The sequence below is a fragment of the Furipterus horrens genome, unplaced genomic scaffold (assembly GCF_987537825.1).
Source record: "Furipterus horrens unplaced genomic scaffold, mFurHor1.1.pri manual_scaffold_1, whole genome shotgun sequence".
In the NCBI taxonomy this organism is placed as follows: domain Eukaryota; kingdom Metazoa; phylum Chordata; class Mammalia; order Chiroptera; family Furipteridae; genus Furipterus; species Furipterus horrens.
In genome coordinates this window covers 103,629,855-103,651,146 of record NW_028327171.1, presented here as the reverse complement: position 1 = coordinate 103,651,146, position 21,292 = coordinate 103,629,855, and the positions used below count along the sequence as shown (strand labels likewise).

At 40.6% G+C, this 21,292-nt stretch overlaps 1 protein-coding gene and 1 pseudogene across 1 annotated transcript in view; one reads left to right on the top strand and one right to left on the bottom strand.

Annotated features, from left to right (window-relative positions):
* CD80 (CD80 molecule) overlaps positions 1-21,292 on the top strand; it is a 78,007-nt gene that overhangs the window by 53,222 nt on the left and 3,493 nt on the right. The window lies entirely within an intron of this gene.
* On the bottom strand, positions 14,868-16,160 carry LOC150021596 (glyceraldehyde-3-phosphate dehydrogenase pseudogene; annotated as a pseudogene).

Genomic DNA, 21,292 nt, shown 5'->3' with positions numbered 1-21,292 from the left:
CATTGGTGGCTTTTGTTGCAGAAAGCAGCTGAACCTCTGTTTGTTTCGTTATAATATCAGGTCCACAGTGGTGTATAGGCTACATAAAGAATTCAATTTATGCCTTGGCTGGTGTGGCTCAATGGACTGAGCACCGGCCTGTGAACCAAAGGGTCACAAGTTCTATTCCCAGTCAGGGCACATGCCTAGGTTGTGGGCCAGGTCCCTAGTTGGGGGTGCGTGAGAGGCAACTACACATTGATATTTCTCTCCCTCTCTTTCTCCCTCCCCTCCCCTCTCTCTAAAAATAAATAAGTAAATAAATATTTTTAGAAAAAGAATTCAATTTTGACTTGCAAAGGTTAGGGTGACATCAGCATAAGAAATGAGAGTCTGTAGAGTTATTTTTAAAAGCAAAATATGAAATATAATACCTGAGACTTATATAACAGGTTATGTTTTGCAAAAGCATTATTTCATTTTAGTCTGAGAAAAACCTCTACAAACAAGACCTTTATATCTCCATTTGATGAAAAAGATATACTAGAATCCCAGTTTAAATGATTTTCTAAGGTCAGACAGATGAGGAGCAAAACCATGACTCAAACTGGACTTCAAGCTCAAGTTGCTTTTACAACACTGCAGCAGCCTGGACATATATTCCCCACAACAGTCTTTCGGCTGCCTATCATTTTTTCTTTAAATTTCAACTTCTTGCTCACTCCTCACTCCTTTCTGGAATCTTCCTGATTAGTTCTGCAGTGATGACTTTGAATTTCTCCAACCTTCCTTCTATCTTAAAAGTCTTCTGCTCAGTCAGCTGATACTAAGTAATGAAGCTGTGAATCCAGTCTTCTACACAGAAACTTCTCTGTCTATTCTGTCCAATTCAAGCAATTCTGCCTCTGAACTGCAGTAGCAGTGCTATTTCCAGTACATCACATTCTACCTTGTGTTTATTTTTGTGGGCTATGCCTTATATTCTTTACCAAATTGTAGGCTTTTGAGGAGAACAACCATGCCTGATACATCTCTGTTTGTCCCACAGGTAGAAAGGTGCCTTGATTAATAACATTTGATTGTTTGTGATAGCTGGTGCTAAATAGTTGCCTGATACTTCATGTGCTAAAAATTGTCAAATTATCCTAAGTTTTCTCTTAATTTAGACTTCCTTCTATTGTCTTTAATCATCAAGATTAATATATATAATTTTACCTTAGGTTCAAATACTCATGGAATTAAAAAATATATAAATTTTTTAAAAATGCTCTCCTGTCTGGTCAAGATAGAGGCATAGGTAGACATGCTTCAGTTCCTTGCACAACCATAAAAAGAATCACAGCCAACCTCAAAACAAAAAACATCCAGAACTTCCAGAAAATTGAACTGTATGGAACTCTGACAACCAAGGATTTAAAGGAGCCATATGCATCCAGACAGGTAGGAGGAGAGGAAACAGGGAGCTGGGGCAGAGAGGACATGGTGTGGTGGTGGCGGTGAGGCAGTGGTGGCAAGGCAGTGGCAGCAGCAAGGCAGCAGTGGCTATGGCTGGCAGAACTGGTGGTCCCACCTTCACATGTGGTGGATAAAAGTCGGGCAGGGGGGATACCATGGGAGTGAGTGATCCCAGCTCCAGGCCAGACCATGCAGCCCAAGGTTCCAGCACCAGGAAAGTAAAGCCTCATAGCTTCTGGCTGTAAAAACAAGTGGGGGTTGGGGCAGTGGAAGAAACTTCTGGTCTCTCGGGAGAGTCCAATTAAAGGTCCCGCATGGTCCTAGAACATATGCAAACCCATCCACTCTGGGAACCATCACCAAGGCAACAGCCAGAAGGGTGCCAGTTGCATACATGAAAGGAGTATAATGACTGGAAATGGGGCAAGTGCTGAGCAAGCCTTCATCATCCAGGCAGCTTCATTGTCCCCTCTTGACCCCTCCCCAACATACAGAGCCATAAAGTGGTGAAACAAGTTGTCCCAACCTGGCGATTACCTAAGGCTCCACCCCATACAACTTAACAGGTGTGGTATAATACAGAGAGTCAAAGCAGCTCTACCTAACATGCAGAAACAAACACAGGGAGGCTGCCATATTGAGGAGACAAAGAAATATGACCCAAATGAAAGAACAGAAAAAAACTCCAGAGAAAGAACTAAACAAAATGGAGAGAGCCAACCTATCATATGAAGAGTTCAAAACACTGGTGATAAGGATACTCAAAGAACTCATTGAGTATGGCAAATGCATAAGGGAAGAAATGAAGGCTACATTAAGTGAAATAAATAAAAATCCACAGGGAACCAACAGTGAAGGGAAGGAAGCCCGGATTCAAATCCACAATTTGGAATGTAAGGAAGAAATAAACATTCAACCAGAACAGAAAGAAGAAAAAAGAATTCAAAAAAAACAAGGACTGCATGAGAAGTCTCTGGGACATCTCCAAAAGTGTCAGCATCTGAATCATAGGGATGCCAAAGAAGAAGAGGAAGAGCAAGAAATTGAAAACTTAGACTTCCGGCCAAGATGGAGGTTTAGACGGACATGCTAGGTCTCCCTCTACAACTAGAGAGGAATACAACTACTTCAAAACAAAGGATAACTAGAAATTCCAGAAAATAAAACTACACGGAAGTCCAACATATGAAGTTATAAACCAGCGGTGCCATTTGGGCAGGTAAGAGTTAAAGAGGGCAGTGCTGTTTGCGGTCGCACCTGGACAGCGGCGGGGCGGCGAGGAATCCCGGCTGCGCAAGCCCCTGGCGGTGCGCGACACCAGCGAGGAATCCGGCTGCGGCCAAGCCCCTGGCGGTGCGCGACTCCGGCACTGGGGAGAGCGGCCGCCGCATCGCCTTGAACAGTGAGGCCCAGGGGGGCGGGAGGACGGATCCCGGTCTCCTAGCTGAATAACTGTGTGAATCCATCTTGGACCCCCGCCCCCAAAGAAAGCACCACAGGGCTGCGAAATAGGTCGCGGACAGGCAGGCGCCAGTCGCTGATTTGTGACGCGTACACAGGCACTGCCCCCGACAGCCGGCCCAAGAAAACAAAACGCATCTGTCAAAATGAGGCAGACAACTATAGAAATCCCGGTGACACAACTCACCAGGCAGCAGATAGAGAACCTGACAGATGAACAGATAAGAAACCTGTCAGAGGCTCAGTTCTGGGCCATTGTTATCAGGTGGCTTACAGAATTCACAAAAGAGCAGGAAAAAGATAAGAAAGAAGCGAAAAACTTTCATAACGAAAGGAACAAAACCGCATACGAGATAGATAGTGAGAAAAAAAAACCCAGAGTTCATTTCAACAAACTGGAATATGGAGAAGGAACAAGCAGTCAACCAATGCAGCGAGAGGAAATGGGAAGCAACAATGAGAGGATCAGAAACCTCTGGGACAGCTATAAAAGGCCCAACATAAGAATCATTGGTTTGCCAGAGAATGAGGAAGATGAACTAGAACTTGAAAAATTGAGTGAAAATATAATAAAGGAGAACTTCCCAGACTTGGGGAAGGGAATAGACTTGCAGGTCCAGGAAGCAAGGAGAGTTCCCAAGAGACTGGACCCAGGGAGAACCACTCCAAGACACATTATAATCAAAATGTCAAAAATTAAAGATAAAGAGAGAATCTTAAAAGCAGCAAGAGAGAAGAAAAGAATTATGTACAAAGGGGTCCCAATTAGACTATCAGCTGACTTCTCAAGGGAAACCCTACAGGCAAGAAGAGACTGGCAAGAAATATTCAAAGTAATGAAAATCCAAAACCTACAACCACGAATACTCTATCCAGCGAAATTGTCATTCAGAATAGAAGGATAGAGAAAGTGTTTCCAGGACAAAATAAAACTGAAAGAGTTCATTAGATCCAAACCACTGTTATATGAGATGTTAAAGGGACTGGTTTAAAAAAACAGAAGCTAGGGAGATGAAACAAAGGCAAACTAAATAGGCAACGAGAGTGGAAAAGGAACTGTGGGTACGGGAAGCATATTGGGGGGAGGTCAACAGGGAGGGGGAGTGGGGAGAGGGAGGGAGATGATATAGGAATTGGGGATCAAGGTAGGAGGGAATGGAATAGACGGAGAGAGGTTGGGAGGAACTGTATGCACAACTAATGGACATAATCTAAAAGGGGGGGACAACTGGAGGGAGGGGGGCCACCGGGTGGAGGGGAGCAGAGGGAAGGGAAATTGGCACAAATGTAATATTTTAATCAATAAAACACATTAAATCTGAAAAAAAAAAAAAAGAAATTGAAAACTTAGGTGAAAAAATAATCAAAGAAAACTTCCCTAATTTGGTGAAGGAAATAGGAATACTAGTCCAGCAAACAAAGAGTCCCAAACAAGATGGAACCTAAGAGGACCACACCAAGAAACATCATCATTAAAATGCCAAAGGTTAAAGATAAAGAGAGAATCTTAAAAGCAGCAAGAAAAAAGCAGAGAGTTATCTACAGGGGAGTTCCCAATAGACTGTCAGCTGATTTCTCAAAAGAAACTTTGCAGGCATGAAGGGGCTGGCAAGGTGTATTCAATGTGATGAAAAGCAAGGACCTACAATCAAGATTACTCTCTCCAGCAAAGCTATCATTTAGAATGGAAGGGCAAATAAAGTGCTTCCCAAACAAAGTAAAGCTAAAGGAGTTCATTATCACCAAGCTCTTATTATATGAAATGTCAAAGGGACTTATTTAAGAAAAAGAAGATCAAAACTATGAACAGTAAAATGACAACAAACTCACAACTATCAACAACTGAATCTAAAACAAACAAACAAACAACAAAGATAAGCAAGCAGAACAGTAACAGAATCATAGATATGGAGAAAATATGGAGTGTTATCAGTGGGGAGGAGGAAGGGAGAGAATGTGGGAAAAGGTACAGAGATTAAGCATAAATTGGTAGGTACACAAGAGACAGGGGGGTGTTAAGAACAGTAAAGGAAATGGAGAAGCCAAAGAACTCATGTGCATGACCCATGAGGGGGCATTGCTAGATGGAAGGTGGATACTGGGCAGAGGGAGGCAAAGAAGGAAAAATTGGGACTACTGTAAGAGCATAACTAAAATATACTTTTAAAATGCTTTTCTCCTTTGGTAACTCAGGATTTGAAGTATTTATTTATTTAGTAATTAATTCATTTATGCATTTATTTTGTTTCATCTGTCTGGAAGGTATCCAGCCATGCAATATGAAAAATAGAGACATTTATTGAGGAAGATACAAGAAACATTGTACACAGGACATTGACACCTCATCCCCCTTCAAAGTAGGCACCTTGGGACCTCACACAGTTCTTCCAGCATCTCTTCCACTCTTCAAAACACTCTATAAAATCCTTTGTTGTGATCACCATTAGAAACCACGGAACAAATCTTGCCACGACATGCTTCATGCCAAGATCCTGCATCAAAGTCTTGGACACAGTAATTTTTGGAAGCCCCAGATTAACTCTAGTTCTCTCACTGTCAGTCACTGATCTTTGTTGATTTCATCCCATACCCGTTCAACATTCTCAGATGTTTTGCTTGTTGCAGGCCTTCCAGAACCTGGATCACTTTCAACAGATTCTCAATCATCTTTGAAGCATTTGTGCTACAATTTTATTTGCACTGCACTCATTGCATTGTCCCTGAAAGCCTTCTAAATCATCTGAATAGTTTCTACAGAGGAATGCTCAAGCTTAACGCAAAATTTGATGCAGATTCGTTGCTCTACTCACTTAGTCATTTTAAATGTGGTGGCCACAGAGTACACATTCTCACTCAATGGCATCTACTGCCTCCATTGACTAGAACAGTGAAGTCATCATTGTTCATGTATACACATCCCAGTCCACTCTCTTTCAATACCAGGTTACATTGATGTCATGCAAAGTGTTCTCATTATATTAACAATGGCTGGACTTTTTCCAGACAGACTTCATACACCTATCTGAGGATAATGGAAATATTATTGGCATTTTAGCCAGTATTGCATTTTTTATTGTTTTCATTATTGTTCACCCACTTTTCCACCAGATTCAGAAGAAAGTAGACCTATCCAAAACTAATTTGTTCTGACATGTAGGAGGAAAAACTTATAAACTGTCCCTTTCCAACCTGACTATTGCTTTAAATACTCAAAGGGATAGTTTAGTTTAAAAATTCACATTCTATTGGTTCATATTGGACTGATAATCTCCTTAAATAGCTTTATGCTAGTTTAATCTCATTTGTAAAATATGAGAAAGTTCTCATTTAAAGTATGATAAACTTTTAAAATCTTCACCCAACGATATTTTTTATTATTACTGATTTTAGAAAGAGGGAGGAAGAAAGAAAAACATGGATATGACAGAGAAACATCAATTGGTTTCCTCCTGTACATGCCCTAAACAGGGATTGAACCCACAAACTAGGTATGTGCCCTGACTGAGAATTGAACCCACAATGTTTTGATGTACAAGATGACACTCCACCCAACTGAGCTAACAACCCAGGGCTAGAATAAGATAAGTTTTTAAGTTGTGTATATAGGCATATGTTGTTTTATTGTCCTTTGCTTTATTACGCTTAACAAATGATGCATTAAAATTTTTTTCAATAAAGAGAAAGTACTTTTTTTAGTACAAGTGTGTCCCAAACTTTGCAAGGGACATACATATACTAAAAAGGTTTTATTTTAAACTAAATATATTCAGGTAGCATAGATTGATAAGATTATATGTATAGATTTCACATGTACATTCCTGTGATACTTGATTGGTCTATTGAAGTGTGTGTGCACCATCCAAGGTTAAATAGTCTTCCATCTCCATGTATTTGGCCCCCTATACTTTTTATTACCACCTCACCCCCTGTCCTCTGGTAATCACCATACTGTTGTCTATGTGTATGTTGCAGTTTTACGTCTCACATGTGATAAAATCATATGGTTCTTAGCTTTTATTGACTGATTTATTTCACTTAGCATGATATTCTCAAGGCTCACCTGTATTGTTGCAAATGGCAGTATTTCATCATTTCTTATGGTTGAGTAGTATTCTGTAGTATATGTGTACCCCATCTTTTTTATCCAATCCTCTATCAAAGGACACTTTGGTTGTCTCTATGTCTTGGCCACAGTAAGTAATGCTGCAATGAACACAGGGGTGCACATATCTTTGTGAACACATGTCTTTGAGTTTTTCGATAGATACCCAGGAGGGGGATTGCTGTGTCATATGGCAACTCTATTCTTAATTTTTTGAGGAACTTCCAGACTGTTTTCCATAGTGGCTGTACCAGTCTACATTCCCACCAGCAGTGAATGATGGTTCCATTTTCTCCACACGCTCCTACACTTGTTTTTGCCTGTCTTGTTGATAACAGCCATTCTAACAGGTGTGAGGTGGTATCTCATTGTAGTTTTTTTAAAAGATTTTATTTACTTACTTTTAGAGAGAGGGAAAGGGAGAGAGGAAGAGATGGAGAGAAACATCAATGTGAGAGAAAAACATCGATCAGTTGCCTCTTGTAAGTGCCCTGACCAGGGATGGAACTCACAACCCAGGCATGTACCCTGACCAGTAATTGAACCAGTGACATTTTGGTTTGAGGAATGACGCCCTGCCAACTGAGCCACACTGGTCAGGGGCTCATTGTAGTTTTGATTTGCATTTCCCTAAGAGCTAGTGATGTTTAACATCTTTTCATATATGGTTGGCTGTTTGTTTGTCTTCTTGGGAGAGGTGTTTGTTCAGGTCCCCTGTCCATTTTTTAATTGGATTGTTTGTTTGTTTGGTGTTGAGTTTTATCAGTGTTTTATGTATTTTGGATATCAACCCTTTGTCAGAGCTGCTGTTTGCAATATCATCTCCTATTTGGCTGATTGCCTTTTTGTTTTGCTGGCTGTTTCTTTTGCTGGGCAGAAGCTTTTTAGTTTGATATAGTCCCATTCATTTATTTCAGATCTTATATTTAGGTCTTTGATCCATTTTGAATTAATTTTTGTACATTAGGACAGACTGTAATCTAGTATCATTCTTTTGCCTCTGGCTTTATGATTTTCTCAGTACCATTTATTGAAGAGGCTTTCTTTTCTCCATTGTGTGTTTTTGGCTCCCTCAGTGTTCTCATCTGTCAAAAAGAGTTTCTACCTCAGAATGGATGTTAAATGAAATGAAGTATTTAAAGCATAGCACAATGCCCCTGACCCACAGGGCAGTATATAACAACAAATATTAGTAGTAATAAGGATATGAAAACGTCTGCACCAGTATGTTTTATTTTAAATAGTAATTTGTTTTTCAATCCTCACCTGAGGATATCTTTAGAGAGAGAGAGAGAGAGAGAGAGAGAGAGAGATTTGTTGCTTCCAGCATACACCCCAACCAGGGATTGAACCCGCACCTCACATATGTGCCCTGAATGGGAATTGAACCTACAATCTCCCGATGTACAGGACAATGCTCCAACCAACTGAGCCACACAGCCATGGCTGCACCAGCATGTTTTTACCATAATTTACATGTTATTACCATACTGCATAAAGCATGTTTTTCTTAATTATCCCATTCATAAACTACTGACAAATTGGCAATTAGCCAATCTGTTCATGGTTTTATTCACACCCACATGTGGATTAAACCCCTCAAAAATTAATAAATAAAATAAATAATCTGTCTTCTAGGTTTTTCCTATTTTTTGGCTAATTATTTCCTGAGTTTTCCTTATGACAGTGTCTAAGGATTATGAGTCTTGACTAAATGCAGCAATTCCTGTTTTTGCTGTTTTTTTTTTTTTTTTTTTTTGCTTTAAGTTCTTGTCAGTCCACTACCTTTATTTTCATTCAGGTAACTGCATTTTTCCTTTCAATTCTGTGCTGATGTCAGGAGTATACAGAAATACCATGAAAAGCTACTTTAAGGATCTAAGAAAGCCCTATAGAATGCTAATTTTCTTACCTCAATGAATTTCTTCTAAAGACAGCTTACTGTTTAGTATACATGCATACGTTTTGCAGGTTTGGTTCCAGCCCACTGTGATAAATCTACTATGGCAGTAAAGTAAGTCATAATCTTTCTGCTGCTGAAGGGTCTTGCTCTCAATTTGTAAAAATGCAACATTTGAGTGACCTCAGAGGAATGGTGTCATGACAGATCACCTAGATCTCTCCCCTTGAAGTTTCAACACTTTGAACAGCTATAATTCAACAAAGGATTCCCTGCTCAATGCATAAACACATCTGAGAGATCCATGCATTGAAACATCTAAGGCTGGGCAAGTGGGAGAAAATTGGAAAGACAATAAGGGAGAGGAGCTCAGAGGAGCCACAGATGCAGCCCTGCAGTCTAGAGCTCACCATGGTCTCAGCCTGGAGAGGGAAGGAATCAAGTTGTGGCTGGAACTCCCTTCAGCCAATGGAGCAAAGAGATTTAGTGAGCATTCCTGCAAAAGTGGGCAGTACAGCTACAGCTGAGACCAGTGACCTGGGCAGGGATGAAATACAGAGGTGTGGCCACTCTGGCAATAAGCATCCCAGACAGAGAAACAAAGCCACGGAGCCTGGCCACCTTCCTTCACCATCTCAGAACTTGCATCTCCTCATCCTTCTTCTTAAAGATTATCCTTTAATTCAGCACTCTTATTCAACACAGTACTTGAAGTTCTTGCCACAGTGATCAGACATGAAAATGAAGTAAAAGGCACCTAAATTGGAAAGGAGGAAATAAAACTGTCATTATTTGCAGATGACATGATATTGTACATAGAAAACCCTATAGTCTCCACCAAAAAACTACTCAACCTAATAAGTGAATTTGGCAAAATAGCTAGATACAAAGTCAATATTCAGAAATTGATGGCATTTTTGTACACCAACAATGAAATGTGAGAAAGCAAAACTAGGAAAAAAATCCCTGTACTATAGCAACAAAAACAATAAAGTACTTAGGAATAAATTTAACCAAGGAGGCAAAAGACCTGTACTCAGAAAACTGTAGGACCCTGAAGAAATAAACTGAGTAAGATACAAATAAATGAAAGCAGATACCATGTTCATGAATTGGAAGAATTAACATAATTTAAATGTCCATACTACCTAAAACAATCTATAGATTCAATATAATTCTTATTAAACTACCAATGGCATATTTCACTGACCTACAACAAATGTTTCAAAAATTTATATAAAAACAAAAGTGACCCTGAATAGCCTCAGCATTCTTGAGAAAGAAGAACGAAGTAGGAGCATTCACAATGATATCAAACTGATATCAAACTGTATAACAAGGTCACTGTAATCAAAACAGTCTGGTACTGGCACAAGAACAGACACATAGGTCAATGGAATAGATAGAGAACCCAGAAATAAACCCATATCTCTATGGTCAATTCATATTTGACAAAGTGGGCATGAGCATACAGGGGGCTAAAAATTGTTTCTTCAATAAATGGTGTTGGGAGAACTAGACTGGTACATGGAAAAAAATGAAACTAGACCACCAACTTATGCCACACACCAGAATAAACTCAAAATGAAAAAAAAAAAAAAAAGGCTTAAATAAAAGCCATAAACCATACAAGTCATAGTGGAAAACATAGGCAGTAAAGTTTCAGATATCCCACAAAGCAATATTTTCACTGACATATCTCCTAGGGCAAAGGAAATAAAGGGAAAAAAAATACAATGGGACTACATCAAATTAAATAGGTTCTGCCTCGTTAAAGAAACCATCATAAAAATGAAAAAAGAACCAACTGTATGGGAAAACGTATTTGCCAATGATATATTGGACAAGGGTTTGATCTCCAAAATATATAAAGAACTCGTAAGACTCAACACCAGGAAGACAAACAATTCAATACAAAATAGGCAAAGGGTCTGAATAGATGCTTCTCCAAGGAGGACATACAGAGGCCATTGACATATGAAAAGATGGTCAACATCACTAGCCATCAGAGAGATGCAAATTAAAACCACAATGAGGTACCACCTCACACCTCTCTGAATGGCCATCATCAACAAATCAACAAACAACTTGCGCTGGAGAGGATGTGGAGAAAAGGGAACCTTAGTGCGCTGTTGGTGGGTATGCAGACTGGCGCAGCCATTATGGAAAACAGTATGGAATTTCCTCAAAAAATTAAAAATGGAACTGCTTTTTGACCCAGCAATTTTACTGCCTGGAATTTACCTGAAGAATCCAAAATCACCAATTCAAAATAACTTATACACCCCTATGTTCAAAGCAGCACTATTTACAATAGCCAAGTGCTAGAATCAGCTTCAGTGCCCATCAGTAGATGGGTGGGTCAAAAAACTGTGGTACATTTACATAATAGAATACTTTGCAGCAGAAAGGAAGAAGGAACTGCTACCTTTGTGACAGCATGAATGGAACTGGAGAGTATAATGCCAAGTGAAATAATCCAGTTGGTGAAAGACAAATACCATATGATCTCACTTATAAGAGGAATCTAATGAACAAAATTAACTAAAAAGCAAAATAGAACTAGAGACATGGAAACATGGAACAGACTGACAGTGCCAGAGGGAAGGGGTGGGAAAGGGGCATAATGGTGGAAAGAAGGGGGAGGGACTAGTCAGAGAACTTGTATGAATGACTCATGGACATGGACAACGGTGTGGGGATTGACTGTGGGAGAGGGGGGTGAGCTGGGTGGAGGAGGGCAAAAGGAGAAAAATTGAGACAACTGTAATAGAATAACAATACAAAAAGACCCTTTAACATTTCATGCAATACTGGTTTGGTGGTGATGAACTACTTTACGTTCTTCTTGTCTGGTAAGCTAAACTCTTTGATTCTAAATGATAGCTTTGCTGGGTAGAGTAATCTTGGTTGCAGGTTCTTGTTTGAATATTTCTTGCCAATATCTCTAGCCTGCAAGATTTCTGTTGAGAAGTCTGCTGACAGTCTTACAGAACCTCCTTGTAGGTAACTAACTGCTTTTCTCTTGTGACTTTTACAATTCTCTTTGTCTGTACCCTTTTGCATTTTAATTATGATGGGTCATGGTGTGGGCCTCTTTGGGTTCATCTTGTTTGGGAGTTTCTGTGCCTCCTGAACTCATATATATGTCTATTTCCTTAACCAAGTTAGTAAAGTTTTCTGTCACTATTTTTTCAAGGTTTTTAATTTCTTGCACTCTTTCTTCTTCTGGTACCACATGATGTGAGTGTTGGTAACCTTGGCATTGTCCCAGAGGTTCCTTACACTATCTTCATACTTTTGGATTATTTTTTCTTTTTGCTGTTCTGATTGCTTCCTTAAGTCCAAATCACTGATCTGATTAAGTCATCTGCTCTACTGTTGATTTCCCATAAATTATTCTTCATTTAAGTTAGTGTAAACTTCATTTCTGACTGGTTCTTTTTTTATGGTTTCTATGGCCTTTTTCATACTTTTGAAGTTCTCACCAAGTTCCTTCAGCATCCTTATAACCATTGTTTGGAACTCTGTATCTGGTAGTTTGCCTGTCCCATGACTGAGGCCACCTGGCAATAGCTACAGAGTGATATGCAGATGGCTGCTACTTGTGTTGGGTGCCCAAGAGAGGCCAAGCTGTAAACCATGGTAGTCTACCACTAGTGCTGGGCCTGTGGCCTTTTAGCAAGAGGTAGCGGATACAGAGACCAGATACTGCTTGCTTGAGAGATTTTAGGGAAGCCTGAAACATGAGGCAAGAGGTACCTGTTGTATGGAAAAGCCGCTAGAAATGACTTTGATGGGTTTGCAATCAGGGTAGAGCTGGGTTTCTAGCAGGGTGGGGCAAACAGTGTCAGCCAGGGCAATGGAGACTAAGATATGGCTCTGTGGTTGGGAGGGAGGGGGTTTCTCAGAAAAGTTACAGTGGCCTCTGCCACCACTTTTGTTTTGGAAAAAAGCTGCCCCCTGCGCAGCTGTTGTCCTGGTACCAGACAATTCAGTTACTCCCTGTATGTACCTGGTACCTTTCAAGCTGCTGCCCCAGTGCTGGAGCTCAGAGGGAGTGAGTCCAAGTAAGTTTGAGCACCAGCCCTTTAAGAGTAAGTGCCTAGGACTCCAGAAGCTTCTGTCTCACTCAGCCACAATCCCTGCTGGTTTTTACAGCTGGAGACTTGTCTTCCTGGCATTGGAACCCTGGATGGGAAGGTCTGGTGTGGGACCCCTTGCTGCTCAGGGAGAGACCTCTGCAGCCAAGATATCCCTTCTAATTTTATTTTTAAAAATAATTTATGTATTTATTTATTTTTAAAGAGAGGGGAAAGGAGAAAGAGAGGGAGAGAAACATTATTGTGTGGTTGCCTCTCATTCGCGCCCCCAACTGGGGACCTGACGTGCAACCTAGTCATGTGCCCTGACTGGGAATTGAACCAGCGACACTTGGTTCGCAGGCCGACGCTCAATCCACTGAGCCACAGCAGCCAGGGCTCCCTTCTAATTTTAAACCACCACATGTTGGTGTGAGACTAGTCTGTTCAACATCTCCTCCCCTTCTACCAGGCTCAATGTGGCTTCTTTAAATCCCTGGTTATAGGATTTCCATTCAACTAGATTATGGTTATTCTGTAGTTGTATTTTTGATGTGGTTGCAGGAGGATTTGAGTACCACATTTACCTATGCCACCATCTTAACTGGAAGTCAAAAATCATATGTTTTTAAAAAATATTTTATTTATTTATTTTTAGAGAGGGTGAGGGAGGAAAAAAGAGAAAGTGAAACATCAGTGTGTGGTTGCCTATTGCACACACCTAACTGGGGACCTGGCCCACAACCCAGGCAGGTGCCCTGACTGGAAATTGAACCAGTGACCCTTTGAATCACAGGCCAGCCCTCAATCTACTGAGCCACACCAGCCAAGGCCATATGATCTTTAATTGATGCAGGAAAAAAACATTTGATAAGATACAACATCCATTTATGATAAAAAACACTCAATAAAATGGGTATAGAAGGAAAGGACCTCAACATAATGAAGGCCATATATGACAAACCCTCAATTAAATAGCATACTTAATGGCAAAAAACTGAACGCTTTTCCTCTAAAATCAGGAACACAGGATGCCTGCCCCCACCACTCTTATTCAACATAGTTCTGGAAGTCCTAGCCAGAGCATCCAGGAAACAGAAATAAAAGGCATCCAAATTGAGTTTGAAAAAGTAAAAGTGTCACCCTTTAGAGACATGATTCTGTGTATAGAAAGCCCTGAAAAATCCACAAAAAAAAAAAAAAAAAAAAAAACAATTAGAAACAATAAGCAAATATAGTAAAGCCGCAGGATACAAAATCAATATACAGAAATCCACTGCTGCCCTCACCACTGAGGCTGTTAATTGGGCACCACCAGTTCAATTCCTGGTCAGAGCCAGGGTTGGGGTGCGTATGAGAGGCAACTGATAAATGTTATCTTTCTCCTTCCCTTCCCCTCTCTCTAAAAATAAACACAATCTTAAAAAAAAAAAAATTCACTGCTTTCCTGTATACTAACAATGAAATGTCAGAAAAAGAAATGAAAAAAATAAAATTCTATTGCAATTACAACCAAAAGAATACAATATCTAGGAATAAACTAAAGGAAGTGAAGGACCTAAATACTGAAAACTACAAAGCATTATAAGAGATTGAAAAAGACAATGGAATAGAAAGATGTTCTGTATTCATGGATTGAAAGAATCAACATAGTTTACATGGCCATATTACTCAAAGCAATATACAGATTTAATGCTATCCCCATCAAAATCCCAATGTAATTTTTTAAAGAAATAGAACAAAAAATCATCAGATGTGTACAGAACCACAAAAGACCCTGAATAGCCAAATAAATTCTGAGGAAAAAAGAACAAAGCCAGAGGTATCATAGTACCTGACTTCAAATTATACTACAGAGCAATGATAATCAAAACAGCATGGTACTAGCAGAAAAACAGGCACACAGATCAATGGAATAGAATTGAGAGTCCAGAAATAAAACCACGTGTATATGGGTAAATAACTTTTTTATTGTACACAATGAACTTCATTGATGGGGCATGACAAGGTAGGGAGTCCTTCTTCAGGAGGTCAGGAGATTCTCAGTGTGTTGAGGATCAATTTGGGGCAAGGACTCCCCGGCAGCTGAAGGCCTCTCTTCCTCTTGCTGGGGCTGGTGATCCAGGGGACTCTTGCTGCTTGGAGGTCATGTGGACCATTAGGTCCACCACTGTGTTGCTGTGGCCAAATTCATTGTCATACCAGGAAATAAGCTTGACAAAGTGGTCACTGAGGGCAATTCCAGCTCCAGCACTGAAGGTGGAAAAATGGGTGTCACTGTTAAAGTTGCAGGAGACAACCTGGTCCTCAATGTAGCCCAGGATACCCTTGAGGGGCCCCCCTGAGGCCTGTTTCACTACCTTCTGGATGTCATTGTATTTGGCAGCTTTCTCCAGGCAGCAGGTCAAATCCACAACTGACACATTACAGGTGGGACATGGAAGGCCATGCCAATGAGCTTCCAATTCGACTCAAGTATAACCTTGCCCAGAGCCTTGGCCACACCAGTAGAAGCAGGGATGATGTTCTGGGCAGCCTCTTGGCCATCACATCACAGTTTCCCAAAGGGGCCATTCACAGCCTTCTGGGTGGCAGTGATGTCATGGACTGTGGTTATGAGTCCCTCCATGATGCCAAACTTGTCACGGATGACCTTGATCAGGGGGCCAAGCAGTTAGTTGGTGGTGCAGGAGGCATTGCTGACAATCTTCATCGAGTTGTCATACTTGTCATGGTTCACACCCATCAAAAATATGGAGGCATCCACAGAAAGGGAAGAGAGGATGACTCTCTTGGTTCCTCCCTTCAAGTGAGCCCAGCATCTCCAAAGTAGTGAAAACACCAGTGGACTCTACAGCATATTCATCACTAGCATCTCCCCATTTGATCTTGCTCCTGGAAGATGGAGATGGACTCCTCATTGATAACAAGCTTCCTGTTCTTAGCCTTGACTGTGCCTTTGAACTTTCCATGAGCAGAATAATCTTGGAACATGTAAACCATGTAGTTGAGGTCAATGAAGGAATTGTTGATGATGCCGATACCCACTTTGTCAGAGTTAAAAGCAGCCCAGGTGACCAAGCGCCCAATATGGCCGAATCTGTTCCCTCCAACCTTCACCATCGTGTCTCAGGATTGCAGCTGGCACTGCGCAGGAAGATGTAGCTGTCTAACAGGAGAAGCACAGAGCCTGGACAAATAATTTTTGACAAAGGAGCCAAAAACACACAATTGGAGAAAAGGCCTCTTAAGTAAATGATACTAAGAAAATTGGAAAGCCATATGCCAAAGAATGATACTAGATTAGTGTGTCCCCATGTAAAAAGTTAATTCAAAATGGATCATAGACCTAAATATAAAATCTGAAACAATAAATTACATAGAAGAAAACACTGTACTAAACTTATGGACTTTGGTTGTAGAGAACATTTTATTAATTTGACCCCAAAGTCAAGGAAAGTAAAGGCAGAAATAAAAGAGTGGGACTATATCAAACAGAAAAGCTTCTGCACAGCAAAAGAAACCATAAAACAAAAAGGCAACTGACTAAATGGGAGAAGATAGTTGCACACAACAGCTCCAAAAAGGGGTTAATATTCAAAATATGTAAAGAACCTATACAACTCAACACCAAACAAATAAGCCAATTAAAAAATGGGCAGAGGCTCTGGCAGGATGATTCCGTTGGTTGCAGCATCAACCCATTCACCAAAAGGTTCTGGGTTCTAGTCCCAGTCAGGGAACATACCTAGATTGCAAGTTCCATCCCTGATTGAGGGTACAAACAGGAAGCAACCAAGCAATGTTTTTCTCACATTTGTGTCCTTCTCTCTCTCCCCTCTCCCCCTTCCTCTCTAAAATCAATAAACATATTCTCAGGTGAGTATTAAAAAATGGGTAGAAGACTTGAACAGACACTTCTCTCAAAAAGATATACAAATGGCCAACAAATACATGAAAAGATGCTCGGGGAGATCCAAGATGGCAGAGGAGTAAGTGGACGCTACACTAACTTCCTCCCAGGACCAGTCTGGACTTGCAACTCAATTGTGGAGAAATCATCTGGAATAACCAACTGAATACTAGCTGGAGAGAAGTCTCATAACCACAGAGAGACAGAGAAGGCCACTTTATCACAACATGACTGGTAGGAAGTGCAGAGACACGAAAGGGCTGGCTGGGCTACCACGGGTGGCAGCTGAAGGGACTGAGAAACAGCTCAGCAGCCAGGGGTTCTCCCTGAGAAGGGCAGGGTCTAAACCCCCAGCTGGGCTTCCCAGTCTACAGCAACAGAGCGGAAAGTAAAATAGCATCCAGCTATGAAGAGCAAAAAGCCACATGGCTTTTTGCTGACCTGAAATAAGTGGCTGGAGAAAAAGAGCTCTTAAGTGGATCATGTACAAAAACATTTTGGCACTCACTTACCCTGGGCTCAAGCAGAGGGATCGCAGAGAGGACTAGAGATGCTTGGGGAGATTTTGGAGTGGTGGCTTTGAGGAGAGAACTGAGGGAGCAGCTGACTGAGTCCCAGTGCTGACTCATTCCCCATACTGCAGGCAGACCACTCCCCTACAAGTGGTGTCAGTCTGCGGGGAAGCAAAAGCCCCACCCACAGGAATTAATCTGTCCCACCCTTGGTGCTTAAGCCTGATGGCTGACCACAGATTGAATAGATTAACAACTAAAGGAGACAGACAAAGGCAGTAGATGTCTGGTAGTCTGACAGGCTGACTAAGCCCAGACTGGGACATTATCTGACTCCACCAGGGGCAGATCCAGGAAGTGCAGATCAATCTAAGAAGCAGCAACAAACAAGAAGAGTCACAAAAATGGGGAGACGGGGAAACAACCCACCATCGAAAGGAAAGGAGGGATCCCCAGAAAGAATGCTAAATGAAATAGAGGAAAGCAAACTATCAGGCATGGAATTCAAAATATGGATTATGGGGAAGCTCAATGAGATCAGCAAGCTCAAAGAAAACCACAAGGAACTCTAGGGAAACTAAAAGGAACTTACTGAGAATTACACCAGCATGAAAAAGGACATAGAAGCTATCAATAAGAGCCAGGAAGAAACGAAGAATACAATTTCTGAATTGAAGAACACAGTAGAAGGAATTAAAAGCAGGCTAGAGGAAGCAGAAGATTGGATCAGCGAGCTGGAGGACAACATAGAAAAAAATTTCCAGACAGTGCAACAAAATGAAAAAAAGACTGAAAAAGAATGAAGAGGTTTTAAGAGAGCTGCAGGACAACATGAAATGTAATAATATCCATACCATAGGAATATCAGAAGAAGAGGAAAAAGGGATAGAAAACCTGTTTGAAAAACTAATGACAGAAAATTTCCCTACCTTGATGGGAGAAAAAGTCACGCAAGTCCAGGAAGCACAGAGGGTCCCAATGAAGATGAACCCCAACAGGCCCACTTCAAGACACGAGATAATTAAAATGGCAACACTGAAAGACAAAGAGAGAATCCTAAAAGCAGCAAGACAGAAACAGCTAATAACATACAAGGGAGCTCCAATAAGGCTATCATCAGATTTCTCAACAGAAACACTACAAGCCAGAAAGAAATGGCAAGAAATATTCCAAGCAATGAAAAACAAAGGCCTACAACCTAGAATACTCTACCCAGCAAAGCTCTCATTCAAAATGGAGGGTGAAATAAGGAGGTTCCAAGACAAAAGAAGGCTAAAAGAAGACATCTCCACCAAATCAGCATTGCAAGAAATGCTAAAGGGTCTGCTTTAAGAAGATTAAGAAACACAGAGAGACAGAGAGGAACAAGTACAAAGGGGGAAAATGACAATGAATAAGGACCTATCGATACTAACATTAAATGTAAATGGATAAAATGCACCAATCAAAAGACATAGGGTAGCTGAATGGATTAGAAAGCATGACCCACATATATGCTGTCTACAAGAGACACACTTTAGAACAAAAAATCTACACAGACTGAAAGTGAAGGGATGGAAAAAAATATTTCAAACAAATGGACATGAAAACTGGATCCAGCAACACATTAGAAAGATCATACACCACGATCAAGTGGGATTTATCCCAGGGATGCAAGGATGGTTTAATATTTGCAAATCAGTAAACGTAATACACCACATAAACAAAATGAAAGACAAAAACCACATGATCATATCAATAGATGCTGAAAAAGCATTTGATAAAATACAACACCCATTTATGATGAAAACACTCCGTAAAATGGGAAAAGAGAGAACATACCTCGACATAATAAAGGCCATATACAAGAAACCTGAAGCCAACATCATACTCAATGGGCAAAAACTGAAAGCATTCCCCCTGAAGTCAGGACCAAGACAAGGATGTCCACTCTCCCCACTCCTATTCAACATAGTCTTGGAAGTTCCAGCCACAGCAATCAGACAAGAAACAGAAATAAAAGGCATCCAATTTGAAAAAGAGGAAGTAAACCTGTCATTATTTGCAGATGACATGATAGTGTACATAGAAAACCCAACAGACTCCACGAAAAAACTACCCGACTTAATAAGTAAATTTGGAAAAATAGCAGGGTACAAAATCAATATTCAGAAATCAAAGGCATTTCTGTACCAAACAATAAAATATCAGAGACAGAAACTAGAAAAAAAAATCCCATTTACTATGGCAACAAGGAAAATAATGTACCTAGGAATTAACTTAGCCAAGGAGGTAAAAGACATGTACTCAGAAAACTACAGAACACTGAAGAAAGAAATTAAGAAAGATACAAATAAATAGAAGCATATACCATGTTCATGGATGGGAAGAAACAACATCATTAAAATGTCCACACTACCCAAAGCAATTTATTGATTCAATGCAATCCCTATTAAAATACCAACAACATATTTCACAGACCTAGAACAAATACTTCAAAAATTTATATGGAGCCAAAAAAGACCCCAAATAGCCACAGCAATCTTGAGGAAGAACACAGTAGGAGGAATCACAATACCTGATACCAAACTATACTACAAGGCCATGGTAATCAAAACAGTCTTCAACAAATGGTGCTGTGAGAACTGGACAGGGACATGCAAAAAAAATGAAACTAGATCACCAACTTACACCATATGCCAGAATAAAGTCAAGGTGGATCAAAGACTTAAATGTAAGCCGTGACACCATAAAAGTCCTAGAGGAAAACATAGGCAGGAAAATTTCAGATATCCTACTTAGCAATATTTTCATTGATATATCTCCTAAGGCAAGGGAAATAAAGGAAAGAATAAACAAATGGGACATCAAACTAAATAGATTCCGCTCAGCAAAAGAAAACATCAGCAAGGTGAAAAGGAAACCAACCATAAGGGAAAATATATTTGCCAATGATACCTCAGACAAGGGCTTGATCTCCGAAATACATAAAGAACTTACATGACTCAACACCAAGAAGACGGGCAACCCAATTAAAAAATGGGCAAAGGACCTGAACAAACACTTCTCCAAAGAGGACATACAGAAGGTCCAAAGGCATATAAAAAAATGCTCAACATCACTAGCCATCACAGAGATGCAAATAAAAACCACAATGAGATACCACCTCACACCAGTCAGAATGGCCATCATCAACAAATCAACAAACAAGTTCTGGCAAAGATGCGGAGAAAAGGGAACTCTAGTGCATTGTTGGTGGGAATGCAGACTGGTGCAGCCACTATGGAATTTCCTCAAAAAACTAAAAATGGAACTGCCTTTTGAACCAGCAATTCCATTGCTAGGATTATATCCAAAGAATCCTGAAACACCAATTCAAAAGAACCTATGCACCCCTATGTTCATAGCAATGCTACTAGCCAAATGCTGGAAACAACCTAAGTGGCCATCTGTAGATGAGTGGGTTATAAAACTGTGGTACATGTACACAATGGAGTACTATGTAGCAGAAAGAAAGAACTTCTACCATTTGCAACAACATGGATGGAACTAGAGAGAATTATGCTTAGTGAAATAAGCCTGGCAATGAAAGAAAAATACCATATGATATCACCTATTACAGGAGACTAATGAACAACACAAACGATCAAAATTGAACCAGAGGGCATAAGCCTATGATCTGATTACCTGACTGAATGTCTAATATAAGGATGCCAGCCTGTTAAACCAAGCATGCCACTGTTTGGGGACAGCCAACTGACCTGGAGTCTGCAAGATACTTCCCCATGGGGGAAGGCCACCCTCCCCGTTACACCCCCACTCTTGTTAGGGATTTCTGGACCCAAGGGTAGGTAGGACGACGACCATGTCCAGCTTGAAGCAGCCAGAGGAACACGAGACCTTCGCCCA